The sequence below is a fragment of the Ictidomys tridecemlineatus genome, chromosome 1 (assembly GCF_052094955.1).
Source record: "Ictidomys tridecemlineatus isolate mIctTri1 chromosome 1, mIctTri1.hap1, whole genome shotgun sequence".
Lineage (NCBI taxonomy): Eukaryota > Metazoa > Chordata > Mammalia > Rodentia > Sciuridae > Ictidomys > Ictidomys tridecemlineatus.
In genome coordinates, this window is record NC_135477.1 from 182,658,562 (window position 1) to 182,675,912 (window position 17,351).

The following is a 17,351-nucleotide window of genomic DNA, read 5'->3' on the forward strand; positions in this document are numbered from 1 at the left end:
GCAATTTTCTAATTATAGCCTTAATTTTTCCATAGATAATTATGCATACCAGGTAGCTAGTGATGTCATGATTATTAACTACAGTATCTTTCTTGCCTGACAAGAGAAATCAGGGTCAGTTTTCCCTGCTTAGTTAGGTGAGAACAAACAATATATAAATGTAAATGTATTTCATTATAGAAGCCAATGAATATTTTCTGTCCATATGAAGTAACTGTGTAACTTTAAAAAAAATTTCTTTTGACACTGTTAAGATAGTGATTCACTGAAAATTGACTATTGAATTCCAGTTTTCTCACTAGGTTGTATTTTAAACCTGGACAGTCTTATTCAGTCAATACGTAATTCCTCTCAGACCTGTGCAAATTCTGGCCCGCCTTGTGTCAGTAAGGACTACTCGTGAGAGAGGTGATCTAAAGTGTAATTTGATCACCATTTTTGTTTTATTTTTTGTGGTGCTGGGGATTGAACCCGGGTCCTTTCCCTGCAGCAGGCTAATAATTTCTTTTAAATACTATGAAACTATTAATCTCTTCGTGACTTTTTTTTTTTTTTTTGATGACGCCTTTCACCCATTTGTTTACTTTCCAGTGTTAACACTAGGGGTGTAGATAATTAAACCATTCCTAAAAATAGATGCAGGCAAAGATCACTTGTCTTTCTTGCTACCAGTATATCCTGTCTCTGGCAAGAGTCACATTGTTGGACGTTTTGAACTAATGAGCAGCCTGTTTAGTTGATAGAAACAAGATAAAGGGAATTTCATCATTAGTTGAGTATCACATGCCTCATTAAATTTTTTATTTTGGGAGTATGATCATTTATGTATGTTTAGAAAAGTTAGGTGGTAAGATAACATTGAGTCAGTCATCACAACAGCCCTACAAGGTAAGTTCTATTATTATCCCCATTTTACAGATAAGGAAATTATAGCTGCTATGGGTATGAATTCTAGGTTAAAAAACAAGGATTAAAAAAATGTGACCGTGTGTGTAATACAGACACGCATGTTGCAACTGGAGGGTTATTTAGAGTTATTTAAGGGACAAAACAGTAAAAAATAGTTGTAGTGTTCTCAAATTCCATGTTAGCATAATCCTAAATATGTTTTTATTAGTAACTATTTAGTGGGATGGGAAGTTTGCCAAGAGAATCCTGTTATTCTGTGGAATTAAATATCTGTTTCTACCCTAAGAATTCAGGTGCAATGTAGCTTAAAATATTTAGTTAAATTTAGTTTTAGATTTTAAAAAATGCTTGTGTTGCCTGTTGAGCAGCTGTTGACATTTGCTTTTAGACACCATTTTTACTCAAAATAAAGAGGAATTATGTTTTAGTGGTCAGATAAATGGCTGTGTAAGAAACTGACAGTCCTATAAGGTCTATTTATAAAAAGTTGCTCTTGATATTCCTTTGAACATAAATTTAAAGGAAATGTAATGGAAAGGTAACATCTATGAATTATTTATGTATTGCTAATTTTAAAAATCCAAGGTGGCATTCTATAGCTTTTAACTGAATTAAAATTTGGCTCAGAATCAAACATAATTTTCATTCTTAATTTGCTATTATACGATGACAGAATGAAATTTATGCAAACTCATGATTGTTTTCTCTCATTCTCAGCTTCTTGACTTATGATAAAGATTTGCTTTGGGAAAAATTAAAAGTTCAGAGAATGAATTATATATGCACATGTGTACATTAATATTTTTCTGTGCGGGGTTAGTGGAATGTATTTAATGTGAAATCTTTTTGATCAATTTCTTTGGAGATTAAGCTGATTTATAAAATAATAGGCTAATACTAAAAGATATTCTTAGAAACTAACCCTTCCCTTGTCTATTTTGTTGAGAATGGAAAAAGGTCAAAGTACATGGCTCAAATATGGTAGGATAGATTTAGAAAGTAAACTGCTCATTTCTGCTCTCTTTCATCACCAGTTTTAGGAGTGTATGTGTGTGTGTGTGTGGGGGGGTGACTGGGAGAGACAACAAACCGTGGGGTGATTCGAAAGTCACAAGAGAAATAAGTAATATGAGAAAAAAATCTCTATAACAAACAACTCCTAGTTGAAATTTGAAAAAAGTTCATAAGAAGTAAATAAACTTAGGACTGTGGTGCTTGCTTAAATGAATGCAGTTCGTGTGTGTGTGTGTGTGTGTGTGTGTGTGTTTTAAACAATAATTCTTTTGAACTACTTTTTGGCAAAAAGTGCTCTGGGTTGATATAAATTGCGTGGTTAAATTTGATATGAAAAGGCTAGAAGGAACATTTCTTTGGACCCAGGAGACCTAGGTTGAAATCGTGGCTCTATCAGTAGCAGCATTGTGAGGCCTCAGTTTCTTCATGAAGTGTGGAGGTGACCCAGGTGATCCCTAAAGTTCCTTATGATTCTAAAGCAGCCTACTGTGAAACCTCAACTGGGTGACTGTAATTCATACTCTTTTTTTCTAAACATTCCTGGCTTATTTAAATTTATAATTTGAGCACTAATAATTTTAGGAAAGAAAGTTTATAGATATTAGTCATTAAATTTCAATTGCTGCTGAAAAGAATTCCCAAGATGTTATGGAGAGATCTTGAAATATATTACAGAAATTATAGGCTAGAGTTTAACATGGTTACATTATAATATTGATATTCAACCAGAGGTTAGCATGGAATTGTTATATTAAAGGGAATTATGTTCCTGAAATGTAACTGTTACTGGGCAATGTTTATTTTAATTTGAAAAGAACCAGAATTATTTCTATCTTTGTTTACTGCAGGCTTGGGTACACACAGAGAATTAAAATTAATGATGACATTTTAAATTAGTTTTTTGTCTAATCTCAACATTTCCTTTTATCCATGGTTATAAAGCATGAGAAGATTCCAAATATATGAATAATGCTCCCTCCAATAACTTATATGGAAAGGCATTGCATTTTAGATTTTTTTGTATTAAAATATATTTATAGGCTATTTTTGCTTAGCCTAAAACTTCATTGTACGAATTCAGATGGCATGCCTCAAGTCCTATTTTCCGGCATATTAAAGTAGTATGCATCTAATGAGAGCTAAGGTGCCTGCTGGGTTCTAAGTGTTTGACACATATTAACACATTTAATTCATTCAACAGTCCTGAGGTAGAAATTATTATTACTCACACATAAGAATCAACTCTTAACCACTATGCTAAAGCATTGTGTACCCTCAAGTCATTATAACATAGGCAAGTTTGGGGATGAGGAGAGAAGGTCTCCAAGAAGTGTGGAAGATGGAAGAAAAACTTTTACAACCTTTACAAGTGTTGAACAAAGCTGATTGTAGGGCTGTAGGTCCTCTGGAGGCCTGAGGTGGAGGGCCACTTGAGCCTAGAGTTTCAGATCAGCCTGTGCAATATCGACAGACCCTGTCTCTTAAAACAAACAAACATAAAATCTGATTGCAGGGTTTTGAGAGTGAAAAATAATAGGTTATATTTGTTTATCAACTTTAAATGTTAAACTAAGATAATATTCAAGTCAGTACTTTTGTTTTTAATTTTGAGTGGTTGCTATATACCAGGTACTAGGCTAGGTGCTTTCATATTTATTATTTTACTTCATGTGTAGAATGTATCAACACTGTGACTTTTGGTTTTATTGCCTGATTCCAAAAGGAAAAAAAAAAAAAAAAACAGGGCCCATATTCTTGTGAGTACAGGAATGATTTGATCCTTACATTAAGGGGGGGAAAATCCTGTCTTGCCAAACTGATTCTGGAATTCTGGTAACCAAATCAAATAGTGAATTAGGACAACTGCCAACAATGATGTTTGAATATAGCACCACTTTAGTGGGATGCTTAGGTCCCTTGTCTTTGCAGGAAAGTAGAGGAGAGTTGCCTAGTTTGTATGCTGACACTCTGTTATCTACTGCTTAATTGTGCTCTTGCTTCTATTAGCTAAGAACTGGGAAGTCACACACGTCTCTTAAAAAGATTAACCTAAAACTGAATGGTAGGAAATACTTTAAGACTTAGAACCAGCCCCATTTGCCCTTACTTTAGACCCAGGTACCACAGATTTGTCAAGTTGTCTTAACTAGGCAAGTAATTCTCATCACTTTAATTTAAACTCTCCTCATGTCAGTTTATTGATGCTTAAATTCTGTACCACATCTTCTATTTGCAAACAGTCGCAGCAGTGTTTCAGTTCTGACACTCATGGTGAATTGTTGGAACCATCTCAACATGCAATCTTATTCCATTTTATTTTTCTTAATATAATCCCAAAAGGAATTTTTGCATAGGAAACATTTTCTTTGACTTAGAAAGGGGAGAAACTAACTTTCTGACTTGCAAATATGGGTTGGATGGTTCTAGCTTTAATAGAATTGAGATTCTGAAGAAACTTTGGGAAAAGCCTCCACATAAGATTTCCTCCCTCTTTGTAGATTTATTTGTTTTTCTGATGGAGTGGGAATGATCTTAGGATAGATTTTTTTTTTGGTATTCTATTTTGTCTTTGTAGAAACTGTAGAATATAGTCAACACATTGTTCCAACACCTTTCAGAAAAAACCTGTTTATTGCCATCTTGGTGAAGGTGATGATTGCTAGTTGCAAGTAGAAAGATGCTTCCTAGTCATGAGGTTAAGATTTGGGAGTAATCCTTATTGTTGTTTATGAAAAGAAATGGGAAAGGTGCCCTTAACTTGTGCCTAGATTTGAATTTTCCTGTATAAATTCATTTCCTGTGTGATTTTTCTCTTCAGATAGTAGGAAAATAATCTTGGAAGCTCTATTACCACATTATTTTTAGCAATGTGTTATACTTGGGTTTTTTGGTTTCATCACAGATAAGATAATGTGAATAGGTGTTTTTCTTTAAGTCAGAGAGCTTAGATTGTGAGCATCCATTTTAATTTTGTGGCAAATGCATTATTTCATTTTAATTGAGTAAAGGTGTCTATCAGAAATTAAAAGTATGTTTTTGCCATGATAAATTTTCAAATATGTATATATGTATACACACACACACACACACACACACACACACACACACACACACACACACACACATATATATTCAAATTTAGTGTAGATTCTCATCAAAATTTTTCTGTCACATATTATTGAGACAGTGAATTACATTTTTCAAGTTCTCAGGAAATGCTTAAGATTATAAAATGATAAAATGTATGTCTTATTTTATTAAATCAGTTTCTCCATGTGTAACATGAATAATTATTGAGAAGCTGTTTTGTGAAGCCAAATACATGGCATGGGCTGTGGATCCAAACAAACTGAAGTTTGACCCTGAATTCTAATTTGCATCATGGCCTTGAGTAAATCCCTTAATTGGAGGACAGTTCCTCATCAAGATAATAGTACCTAACAATAAAGGGTGAGGTACTTTAAGTATGTGGCCATATTAGGCAGCTTAATTTTTTTTTTAATTTAAAATATGGCTTCCAAATATTGAATAAAATCATAAAATAATTACAAGTATAGCTTGGGTTCCTTTAAAAGATTTTGAACAATTCTTGCTTTATTTCTCAAAGTACTCCTTTTGAATGAGTTATAGATGTGACCCAGGACAGGTAAATTGTTAGAAGAATTATCAGTTTTCTTGAAGGGAAGTATTATAAATAAATAAACAAATAAATAAATACATGCACACGCACACACTTATTTATTGATTTGCAGCCTGTATTTTTTAGTATTTTGAAAGAGTTTGTCTATAGTTGTTTTATTAAGAACTTTAGAACATGTATTGCTTTTATATACACTAAAGAAGACAACATTTTAATGGAAAAATTGTGACTTTTTGGTAAGAAGTAGCAGATGATACTGTAGATTTGAATTGGGTATAATTTTATTTTTATCCTGGAATTAGGTTTTGTTTTCTTATATCTTAATTTTTACCATACATTTTTGAACACCTGCTATGTTATGGACTAGGCATAGGACTCTCAAAATTGATTTTATAGTGTATTCTGACCTGTGATAATCTTAAATTATACTGAACATGAATTTTTCGTCTTAAACATGATGAATAAATTATCAGCTAGCCTAATGATGTCATTTTAATCTATGATTAAACTTTAAGGCAAACTAACAGGCTCACCTTTAGGTTGGATAAAAACTATGTATAAATGTAACCATTAATGAAATGTGTGGAAACTTCCAAAAATATCTGGGCATTTGCAAGTATACACTTGTGTAAGTTACCTTGAATACTTATAACGTGCTGATTTACATTCTATGACAAAAGTACTACAAAAGGCAGACTGTAACCTATGAATAACAGAATTCAATCCAATTGATATGTCAAGGAACAACTCTATCAGCTGTCTATAGGTCCTGTCTCATGTTTTCAGACTTGATTATTAAAGTTTAGAGCCATAAGCTCTGCATGTCATTTCCATATTATAGGATATTTATTAGGTTGGACAGTTTCTTTTTGCCAAATATTTATCAAATATATCCCAGTCATTTTTATAGTCCAAAATTATTATAATTAATCCCTAGGTTTTATACATTTTAAGACCATATTTATACTTAAAACATCATGTAATCTTTTTAATAATAGTTCTTTCAAGTATTCTTGAGGATTGCATCTAGTCCGTAGGTTCATGGTGCTAGTCAATAAAATAGCTCTTGTTAGTTTATTGTCTGTGAGACTTAAAAAGGACAGACACCTCAATATAAGAACATTACTACTAGAAAAATATCCTAATTATAGTAACGAGAGTTGAATCTGGATTTCATATATGGCTCTGACACTTCCTAGCTATGTGGCTCAGGGCAAACTACTCCAACCTTTCTGATCCTTCATTTTCTCATTTATTTTGTCTGTTTTTTTTTTCTTTTTTTGCTTGTGTGATTTTTGAGATTAAAAAATATGTCTGATATTTGGCTTTCAGAAGATTCTGTTGTTAAACAAAAACAAGTCTTCCAATAGAAATATTAATTCAATCTTAAGAATAGCAGTTTCTTTAGTTTTAAAAATAAAATGACTGTACTTAAGTAATGGTGGATTGGGCTAGATAATGTTTGTTTTCTTGAACCCACTTTTTATAAGTTTCTTCCACAGTGTTTTTAACATTTTTTTTTTTTTTAGTTTTAGATGGACACAACATCTTTGTTTATTTATTTATTTATTTATTTTGTGGTGCTGCAGTTTGAATGCAGTGCCTCATGCATGTGAGGCAAATGCTCAACCACTGCGCTACCCCAGCTCCGCTCTTTTACATATTTTATCATGGAAAAATGTAAACATATACAATAGTAGGCAGAAGAGTCTAGCGAACTGCCATGTACTTGTCACCTGGCTTCATGAGCTGAGCTGTCTGCTCCTGGTGGCTGCTCCTGGCCAGCCTTTCTTCTATAGTGCTAACACTCTCTCTCCTTTTACGTTATCTTAAAGTACTTCCCAGATACAGTATCATTTCATCTGAAAATGGCTCAGGTATCTCTAAAAGATAAAGGAGTCTTTAAAAAACAAAACACAACAAAAGATAGCTTTCAAGTTTTTTGTTTTTAAAGAAAAAGAGTGAGAAACTGAGGCAAAGCCGTATTTCTGAGACCGCCAGCCTGTTCCACTGCTCAGCCTCCTCTTAATCACTACAGATGACACTAATGGCCTCATCTCCTTCTCAGCCACCAAAACAAATAAAAAGAAAAAAGGTCCAGCCAAAATATCAGAACATCAGTTGGTGACCAGAAATTTGGGAGTCTTTTTTCCATCTTAGTCTTTCTCTGGGTCCTGGTTTCTGGACACTAGTGGTGGACCTCTGGAAGGAAGAATAATGAGACAGAGAACAGGAAAGGACTGAGTCTTTGGAGTTATACTTTTGTCTTTTAAGAGGAATGTAGAAGTAGCAGGTGTGGAGGCCCATGCCTGTTGCCCCAGCTACTCTGGAGTCTGAGGCAGTATCAAAAGTTCGAGGCCAGCCTTAGCAACTAAGTGAGACCCTGTCTCAAGATAAAATATTAAAGGGTTGAGTGCACCTGGGTTCCATTCCCAAGAACTAACATCCATGTGCGCTGCCCTTGGAAGGAATGTGGAGGCTTGGGTCTTCTGCAGGTCTTGGCTCCACCAGCACTTCTCATTCCGTTCTCTTTCAGTGCACAGACATTTGATGCTTCTGATGGGCTGGGAATAATTAACCCAGGCTAAGGGCATCCTTCTTATGAAGAGTACAGTGTGGTGGCCTGTTTCATGCTTCAGGGTGGAGGAGGGGCTTCTGCCCAGGAGACTCTGGAGATCTAAGGATGTGGCAAAAGACTTGTGAGGACCCAAAAGGTAGAGGCTGCCTGAGGATTGTTCTCCAAGCTCACAAAAAGAAGAGATGTTGGTAGTTCTGGGACAGAAGTGTCAGTTTAGGAGTAAGGATTGCGCGTTTTGGGGCGCATTCCCCTGCTGACTCTAGGCTCTGCTCGGGCCTACCAGACATGAGGAAGAAGAACCCCAATGGCCACTCAGAGTCTTCGTGGGTCTTTGTAACTTCACCTCTCTGGGCTGAGTTTTAGTAGTATTTGCTTTCCTTAAACCAATGGTCCTTTGTTCTGAATGGGTTATTAGGTAATAGAAACCTTCTGGGATACTTGTGGGTTCAGAGATTTAGGTATGTGATTATCTCTATGAAAACAGGCTATAGGAAATAACAGAACAGCTGAATTGTCCTGCTGTAGTCAGTACCTAAAACATGTGAGTTTCAGGCTCTTTCCCACTGTCCCACAGAGAGAAGGGGCAGAGGAAGTGTTTATTCTGTTGACTGCCAGGCCATGGGCACCTGCTGTCGAATATCTCATCTCGTTTACTCCTTACCATAATTTCATAAAGGGAGCATTATTATCTTCATTTTGAGGAAGAAATCAGTGTTCAGTGCTGCTGCTGTATCAGCATTACTTGCCTACTAAGTGATGATTTTTTTAAAAACATTTTTTTAAGTTATACATGGGCACAATATCTTTATTTTGTTTATTTATTTTTATGTGGTGCTGAGGATTGAACCCAGCACTTCAGATACGCATGGTAAGCCTTCTCTCACTGAGCCACAACCCCAGCCCATAAGTGATGATTTGAATGTAGGTCTTATGATAGATTCCAATGTTTTCTTTCTGCCAGGTAAGGTAAGAATGAGGAAGAAGGGTCTGATGGTCCAAGAACTGACTAATGGAGCCTCGAATGCCAGTTCAATTTTTTTTAGTACAAATAAGTGATGATACGAAGTGTTTACCACATTAAAGATTTCTTTGCTTTCAAAATGACTGTAGTTAGTTTAGTGAAGGAGGAATTAAAGAAAATGTTCTCAAAGGCTTTCTGGAGGGATCTTCTGATTCATTGGTTTAGGTGGGAAGCAGATGCAGCTGTTGATCTAGTCAGAGTGAAACACTGAAAACATTTCATCCCTTTATATGTAGTTTGTAATTCTGATAGGGAACATTTGGTAACATAAGAGCTCTTTGCCTCCTTTTAGAGATCATGATGAGAAAGTACTGATGGAAAAGGGAACTTGCTAAGAAATATGAGATGCTTCCTCCTAGGTCACACAACTACCTCTTTGACTTCAACCTTCGACACTTGTCTGCATTCAGATCATGTAAATAGAATGAAGGATTTCAAGCCTTGCGGATGTCAGTAGTGAAAATTCTAGTTCACGACAAGATTCATTTAAATGAACTGCCACTCACTGTGTGACTACAAGGGCAGTTAGTTAAACTCTTATAGCTTCATTTGCCTAAGATGGGACTAATAACAGTAGTGACTTCATATGGTGAGAAATTAATGAAGGCAAATGATAAATCACACAAGATGCATAACAGAGGCAGGAGGAACATATCAGCCCCTTCTCTGTTGGTGGGGATGAATTTACAGCACACTCTACGCGTGCTGTGTTAACATGTGGGTGTGAAAGTGAGAGAAGCTCATGATTCAGCAGGGAAGTAGTCCTATCTGAGCCTCTCGACATCCTGTACAATGCCCGAGTGCAGAGGCGAACTTCTGCCTGCACTGGGATGTGAGTGAGGTTCATTTGGAAGTGGGACTCTAAACGTGGAATGTATCATCAACTTTTGATGATCTGTGGAGTTAAATATCATTTGATCCAAAAAGAATATTTACATTTTGAAAAATCTTGGATTAAACTCCCATATTACCTCTGATTAATTATGGGCCCTACTGGCATCTCAAACTTCCTATTTATTTTGGCAGCTGACATACTGGCATAGACTTTCTTTTTAAACCAAAATATTTTCTTTCCCTTCTTCACCAGGGAACGTTTAAGCCAAAAAGAGAAGCTTCCATAGCCTGATAGAGATTGATAGCAGGTCTGAAAAGCAATCACAGTAACAGATATTTTACAGAAAGAGAATGAGTAAAGAGGATAGCTGATTTGGCTTTGGCTTTTAATAATTTGGTTATATTCAACTAATTACATTTTGTTTTAGACCTGGTCCAGGAATGCCAAAACATACTAACTCAAGTTTATAAACAATTGAGTGGCAGTGGGGACAGTGGTGGGTAGATGGGATATATTTAGATGAGAAAATTGAGGCTGAGGACAGCTACTACGTCTGAGCAAAAAACTTAGCTATCAATATCCCAACATCCTGCTCCAAAAATGGAACTTGAAGGGTTACATACCTCTCATTCTCCAACGGAAGTAAGCTTTCTTTTACGTAAGAGTGAAACCTTTCAGAAAAATTTGCCTTGTGGGTTTCAAACCATGGCATATTGGCAGACATAATGACTTTTTTCCTTGATAACATCCATAAATGTTTAGCAAATGATAGATACTACTGTTTTCTACTTATTAAAATCTGAGATCATACTGTTAAGCCACAGTTCTATCCTAGGCAGTTGTCTGGTGACGTGACTTGATTAAAAAAAAAAAAACTCAATAAATCAATAATGAGCAGAGAACATTTGACTAATATTTTTGATAGAGAAGAGACACAAAATTAGTAAGCCAGACGGCAGATATTCTGTCATTGGGTCAAAATAGAACCCTATACCTAAGGTACCAGATATATAAATGCCAGAGATAATATTTTAGAGTGAAAATGTAAGTTCCAGATTTGTATTGTTTTGTTCTTAATGGTGAGCCATTTACCTCGCCAGGCTTTTTCTCAAGTAGCAACTCCCTATTTGTTGAAATTGGACTTGATTATAATCTTTTCCCGAGGTATGTATCTTAGAGGTGGAGAAGAGAGCTTTGTTTCAGGTTTTGAAAACAAAGGCCTTCTCTTCCTATGAAAACCTTAAAATGATTCTTGTGGAATATTTTAGGCTGGACTATACACAGCTGACCAGTCAGAGTATAAGCTACAAATCTAGTGAAGCTAACCTGTCGAATGGAATTGCTTACCTCAGTGGTTCTCAAAGTGTGTTTCCTGGCGTGGCGTCACTTGAAAACTCAAAGGAATGTGGCTTCTTGGGCTCCACCCAGACCTACTGATGAGAGACTCTGGAGGTTGATTTGGTAATCCTCGTTTTAACAAGACCTCCAGGTGATTCTGATGTTTTTTCAAGTATAAGACACATTGGCTTAGATCATCATCTGGATGTTAAAAGAAGTTGCCATGGCTAGGTATGGTGGCACACACCTGGAATCCCAGCCACAGGGAGACTGAGCTGGGAGGTTCTCAGGTTTGAGGCAGCCAGGGCAATTTAGTGAGACCTGGTCTCAAAATAAGTTGCCACAGATGATGATGATTTTGGCTTGTGGCGTGATCACAGTTAAGTTGTTCTTCCAGACAGTGATGGACCGACAGGTTCCTGTGCTTCTTGTGGCTACTTCTGGAATGTTATGAGAAGCCCTGTGGGTAGCTGTGTGCTGACATAGGTCTTCCTATTATGCCACAGCCGGCAGCATTTTTCAGGGGCGTATGAAAGGTGGGGTCTTGCCCTTTGAAATGCTCACTTTGTTTTTTAAGAAGGTCATTTTTATTAACTTTGATTTTCATAGTGGTATTGTATAGTTTTTTTCTTTATAAATAGTCCTGTGAAAGAGAGATGACAGAAACTTAACCAGCCAGTTTCTGACATGCAGCTCAGCATATTAAATATAAGAATTAAGATTACAAAACAAAATGAGGGCTAAATACTGTAATAAAGTGTACTTTGCTGAGCCTTGAAGATGATTGTTGCTCTTTTATTTTGGGGCATGATTATTAAGCTCACGTGTTCTAAGATCAGAAGGCCTGGGTTCAAGTTCTGCCTCCTCTACGTACATGGCGATGATAAACTTGTTTAGTCAATGTAAGCTTCAGTTTCTTCATCTGTGAAATGGGGTAATAACTGAACATCCCCAATTGCCTAGGGTTTGTGTGAGGAATAAATGAAGCTGTATGTAAGGCGTAATGCTAGCTGCTGCTGACATTAGTACTGCTGTCTCTTCTCCTGTGGTAACTTAGAAATAATTTGTGTGCTGCAACTGTCTGTCATCCCATGGGGAGAAGAAAGGTAAGGCTTCTCTTTTCATATGGTTTTCAGAACTCTGATATCATCTTTTGTCATCCTTCTGGGTTTTGGTCATTCTTTCCTTTGTTATGTAATTCGTGGTTGCCTATTTGCCAGGCACTGGTCAGCATGTTCCTGCCCTCAAAGCAGAGGGCCACCTTTATTCAAATGTGCGTCTGAAGTCCCCAGTCATGACTGCCATGACCTTTCCCTTACCTGAGGACATGTCAGCCACTTTGGTAGGAGACCTGGGCTGGAGTCCTGACTGCTGAACTCTGCAGCACAGTATGGGCAGTAAACTGTATTTTCCCACCCCAGTGTTTATTATTAAATGGAATAAGATGGCCTAACTTAGGAGTCTTGAGGATTAAATAAGACAGTATTAAGAAGGTGCTGAGAAGAGGCACCTAATAGGTGCTGAATAAAGGCGGGTTCTGCTGATTCACCTCTTCTCCCCTTTAAGCTGCCAGGAGAAACTGGCAAAAGTGAGTCGAAGCAAATAAAGTTGTTGGTGTTTTTTGTTTTTAAGAGATTCTTTAATCTTTTATCTGAAATCAGGACGCTTTGCTTCCTTTTCTCCCAACAAATTGTTTTAGTAATTTCTTTTTAAAGAAACTTGTTATTTTGCATTGTGTATAGTGTAATGAAAATGAATTGACTGTTAAGACTCTAAGGGGGTCTGGGAGTATACCTCAGTGGTTAGAACATATACTGAACACCTGCGAATTCCTGGGTTTGATCCCCAAAACTAAGGAAACAAAACTCTAGAGGTTTATTTTCTTACTGATCTACCTTTGGCCCTTTGCTTTTTCATGGACAAAATGTGGTGAACTTGAATTCGTCGTTTTATCCAGATTTCTGGTTCCTGCCATATTTTCATTACAATTTATAAAATGTACATTTTGGAAGAGTCCATTTTGGAAAACTAAAATACAAAGACGGGCAGGGGTGTGGCTCCACAGTGGAGCACTTGTGCAGCCTCCATAGAGCCCTCCGTTCCACCCCAGCACTGCCCAAACTGAAACAAAACCAAAAACCAAAACCAAAAAGACGTTGGAGCTGGGAAGGAGAAATTAGAGAGCTAATCAAACCATTTCCTTTCATGGGCCAGGAAGGAGCTCTGGAGGATGGACATGCCCCCGCATTGCTGAGCTTTCCTGTGTCCGATACACATACATGGATTTATGCTGATCTTCATATTTTGGTCATCAGCTCAAGTTCAATGAAGAAGAGCTGTCACTTAAGGAATTTTTTTTTTGACTGTTTACTTTCTGGGAAATGGATCCTAGAAAATAGGTCAGTAATTATGTTTGGTTCAGTTAGTAATCAGAAGGGGCAAAATTGAGGATGGAGTTAGGAACTGAAAGCACTCTTACTCCCTTGATTGAACCTGGCTGTTGGGCAGGAAAGCTGGCATTGTTTTGCTGTGCTTATATGTTGGGTTTCTGTGTGTTTCTCTTCCTCTGCCAGCTTCCTAATGGCACAGACACTTCCAGTTTAAGTTTTTAAAATTATTGTATTTAAAAATTGAAGAAAATCAGCCGAGTAGCATAAGAATGATAAACTTTGGACCCTCTCTGTGAGCAAAATATTTACTTGAAATAGTGTGTGGTTTTTGAACTTTAAATTACCAAAGTATCATATGAAGTAAAATTTCACTGGGTATGGTGGTGCTGGCCTATAATCCGGGCTACTTGGGAGGCTGAGGCAGGAGGCTTTCAAGTTGGATCCCAAGTTGAAGTTGTAGCAACTTAGTGAGACCCTGTCTCAAAATAAACATTTTTTAAAAGGGGCTTGGGAGGTAGCTCAGTGTCAGTGGTAGAATGCTTGCTTAACATGGGAGGCCTTAGGTTTTATTCCTGGTATTGCCAAAAAAAAAAAAGAAAAAAAGAAAAAAGAAAAAAGTAATGCTATTACTATTCAAATGTAGTTTATAATAAGTATAATTCCTAATATGGTTGGATTGTGGAGAAGAATACATATTAGACTAGGATTGGCAAGAATGTGGTGCTTGTTCCACTGGGCTTTATACTTTGCGTTTAATATAATCACCAGCAATCTGTTGAGGCACAGTGTCCTTCCAAGTTCACATAGAGTCTGAGAATCCTTCTTGATGCATTGCAATTGATCAGAGTTTGTATAATGTTATTTACTTGTCACCCCTCAACTAAATCATAAAATTTAAAGGAAAAGGGGTAAAGGATTTGTTTTTTTCAATCATACAAAATACTACTGAAATTTAAACTTTTCATTAGAATTTTAGCTCTAATGTACTCTACCATTTAGAAATGATCAGTTATTAAGTTTAGCAAAAATTTATGTTCCAGGCAGTGTACTTGGGGCAGAGGATGCTGTGAAATTATTTGCTAAGTTCTAGTACTCCATGTAGAAACTCACAGGGCTTCTTGACTTAATGAGAAGAGCTCTTATGAAAGAAACTAAGCAAAAACCTCTCTGTGTTCTATTCTTTTTCAACTGCTTCTCTTTGGCGTTCTTCATCAGTGATTGTCAGAATGCAAGTTCCGGAAATTCACAAGGTCGCTTACTGCTTTATTTGCCTGAAAAAGAATAATAGGCCGAGTTCTTCCTCCTACTCCATTATTTATTTTGGCAAAAGAAAACATACAGCTCTATAGTGGGAAAGGGGAAATCTACAAACAAACCTTAAGATAAGGAAGTAGGAAAGAAGAAATATTTAAACATTAAAAATGACTTGAAGGAATTCATCCATTCCTTGATGTTGCAACATTTGTGCACTAATAGAATGTGCTTGGGACATGGTGGTACAGAATGTGGGACAGCGCTTCTTCACCTGTTTTGTGCCATGGCACACATAGAACAGTTGTTCTCTAGGGAGCTCCTCACCTCAGACCCCTGCCAGTACCAGGGACTGACGGGATGACTGTCTTGGCATATAGGCGCCCATTTGAGGCGGACTCCCTGGATACATTTGAAGTAGGATGCAGCTGCTGCCTTTGGGAACCTCGCAGTCAGAGGACAGTCAGGTGAACAGTAACCCAGAAGTCTGGCCTTCAGTATGGGCGTGTCGGGGAGATGGGTTGTAGGGAAGGCCCAGTTATGACCTGGTTCTAGACTGCCGTGAGGAGGGCCAGTCCAGCTACGGCCGGATGGGCTGGTGGAGCTTCGTGACCTTCTTATGCACTTCTCTGCTCAGAGAACATACAGTGATTTAGTGCTTGACATGCAGTACGAATACTCTTAGGAATACTGACCTTCAGAAGTTCTGATTCTGGCCACATCCTCCTGCTGCTCTGTGAATCTTGCTGAGGAGAAGCTGGTGAGAAAAGAAGAGAAGTGGGGAGGAGTTTTGGGCTGTGGCCACCACTCTCAGAGCAGAGCCCTGTGTTAAGACCCCGGTCTCTCCCCCACAGAGGAACCTGCATCATTCTCATCTAATATTGTTTATATCTGAATAGAATTGTGTTCAGATGCCTCAAATCACAGGGATGAACAGTTTGCATTACAGAGCAGTCCATCTGGTAAACACTGCTGAGTGAGTGTCTGTCTACATGGTGGGGCAGGGTGAGGAGTGGCCCTGCTTCAGGGAAGCATGATAATCGTACAGGGCGTGGTATTAGAGCTGCACAAGGGAGAAATGTCAGCTTGATCAAAAATGCTCTCCTGTGAAGGATAGTTGCTATCAGTTAGAGGTTCTAGAAGTTAGCTCGGAAAATAGAAAAGGGAGATCCTAACAATTAAGCAAACAAACAATAAACTTATGAGGTGATTTTTGTTTTTTAATATTTTTTTAGTTGTAGATGGACACACAGTATCTTTATTTATTTTTATGTGGTGCTGAGGATCAAACCCAGGGCCTCACCTATGCTAGGGAAGTGCTTTACCACTGAGCTACAGCCACAGCCCTGGAGGTGAATTTTTAAGAAGCTAAAGTTTTGAGTTATAAAGTAATATTGGGCTGGAAGGCTGTGGCAGGAGGATTGCAAGTTTGAGGCCAGACTTGGTCTCAGAATAAAAAAATTAAAAGGGCTGATGATATGGCTCAGTGGTAAAGTGACCTTGAGTTCAATCTTCAGTAACAAAAAGAAAAAAAAGAAAGAAAGAAAAAAAGAAAAAGAAAAAATAATATTGGGACTGTAGCTCAGTACTAGAGTGTGCTTAGAATACCCAAGTCCCTGGGTTCACTTCTAGTGCCAAAAATAAAGAAAGAAAAGAAATAAGCAAGAAAAGTAATGGAAGAGAAAGCAGAAGTGAAGAGAGAGTTTTATGGAACCTGCCTGTCTGTCTGCTTTGGAAGCCCCATTAATATTCTGTGTGTAGGGGGTGGATCAGAAGCATGGATCGCTGTTTCCTCTCAGAGTTTAATATGAAAAGGTTTCCTCTCCTGCATTTAACTTACCAAGCCAGATTTAATTTGAGTTATCTGTAGTTGTTTTCATCCTGAGGACTCCCAGAGCAGTAGGATATTTGCTATATATTTAGGAGTCCCCACTCATTCTTAAAATGTACCTGGTTGAGCCAGGGTTTCAGAGAACAACGTACCCTACACCTTTCTTCCAAGTTGACATGGTAAATAAGATTGGGATGGCCTTTGGTTTTCTCATCGAGATGCTGACTCTGATCTGTGTCTTTTATTCTTTACTTATCAGGGTAAGGGCTGGATTTTGGGGGGTCCTCCTATCTTGTGCCTAGGGGGCAGGGAGAGATGGAACCTGCTTCCACAGCTCCTCATGGTTTCCTCTTTGGAGGAAGCTTTGTGAAAGTAACAAGAGCTGTCCCTGTGACCCATCATTCCAGATTGAGTTTTATATTGGGGGAGGGGTGATTATATCTTTTTTTAAAACGTATTTTGTGTGTGTGTGTGTGTGTGTGTGTGTGTGTGTGTGTGTGTGTGTGTATTTGGGGATATTGTCTATATTCTGAATGAGTCGTTA

At 37.5% G+C, this 17,351-nt stretch overlaps 1 protein-coding gene across 4 annotated transcripts in view; it reads left to right on the plus strand.

Moving 5' to 3' along the window:
* Window positions 1–17,351, plus strand: part of Cpeb4 (cytoplasmic polyadenylation element binding protein 4) — a 65,706-nt gene that overhangs the window by 2,727 nt on the left and 45,628 nt on the right. The gene's annotated exons all lie outside the window — the stretch shown is intronic.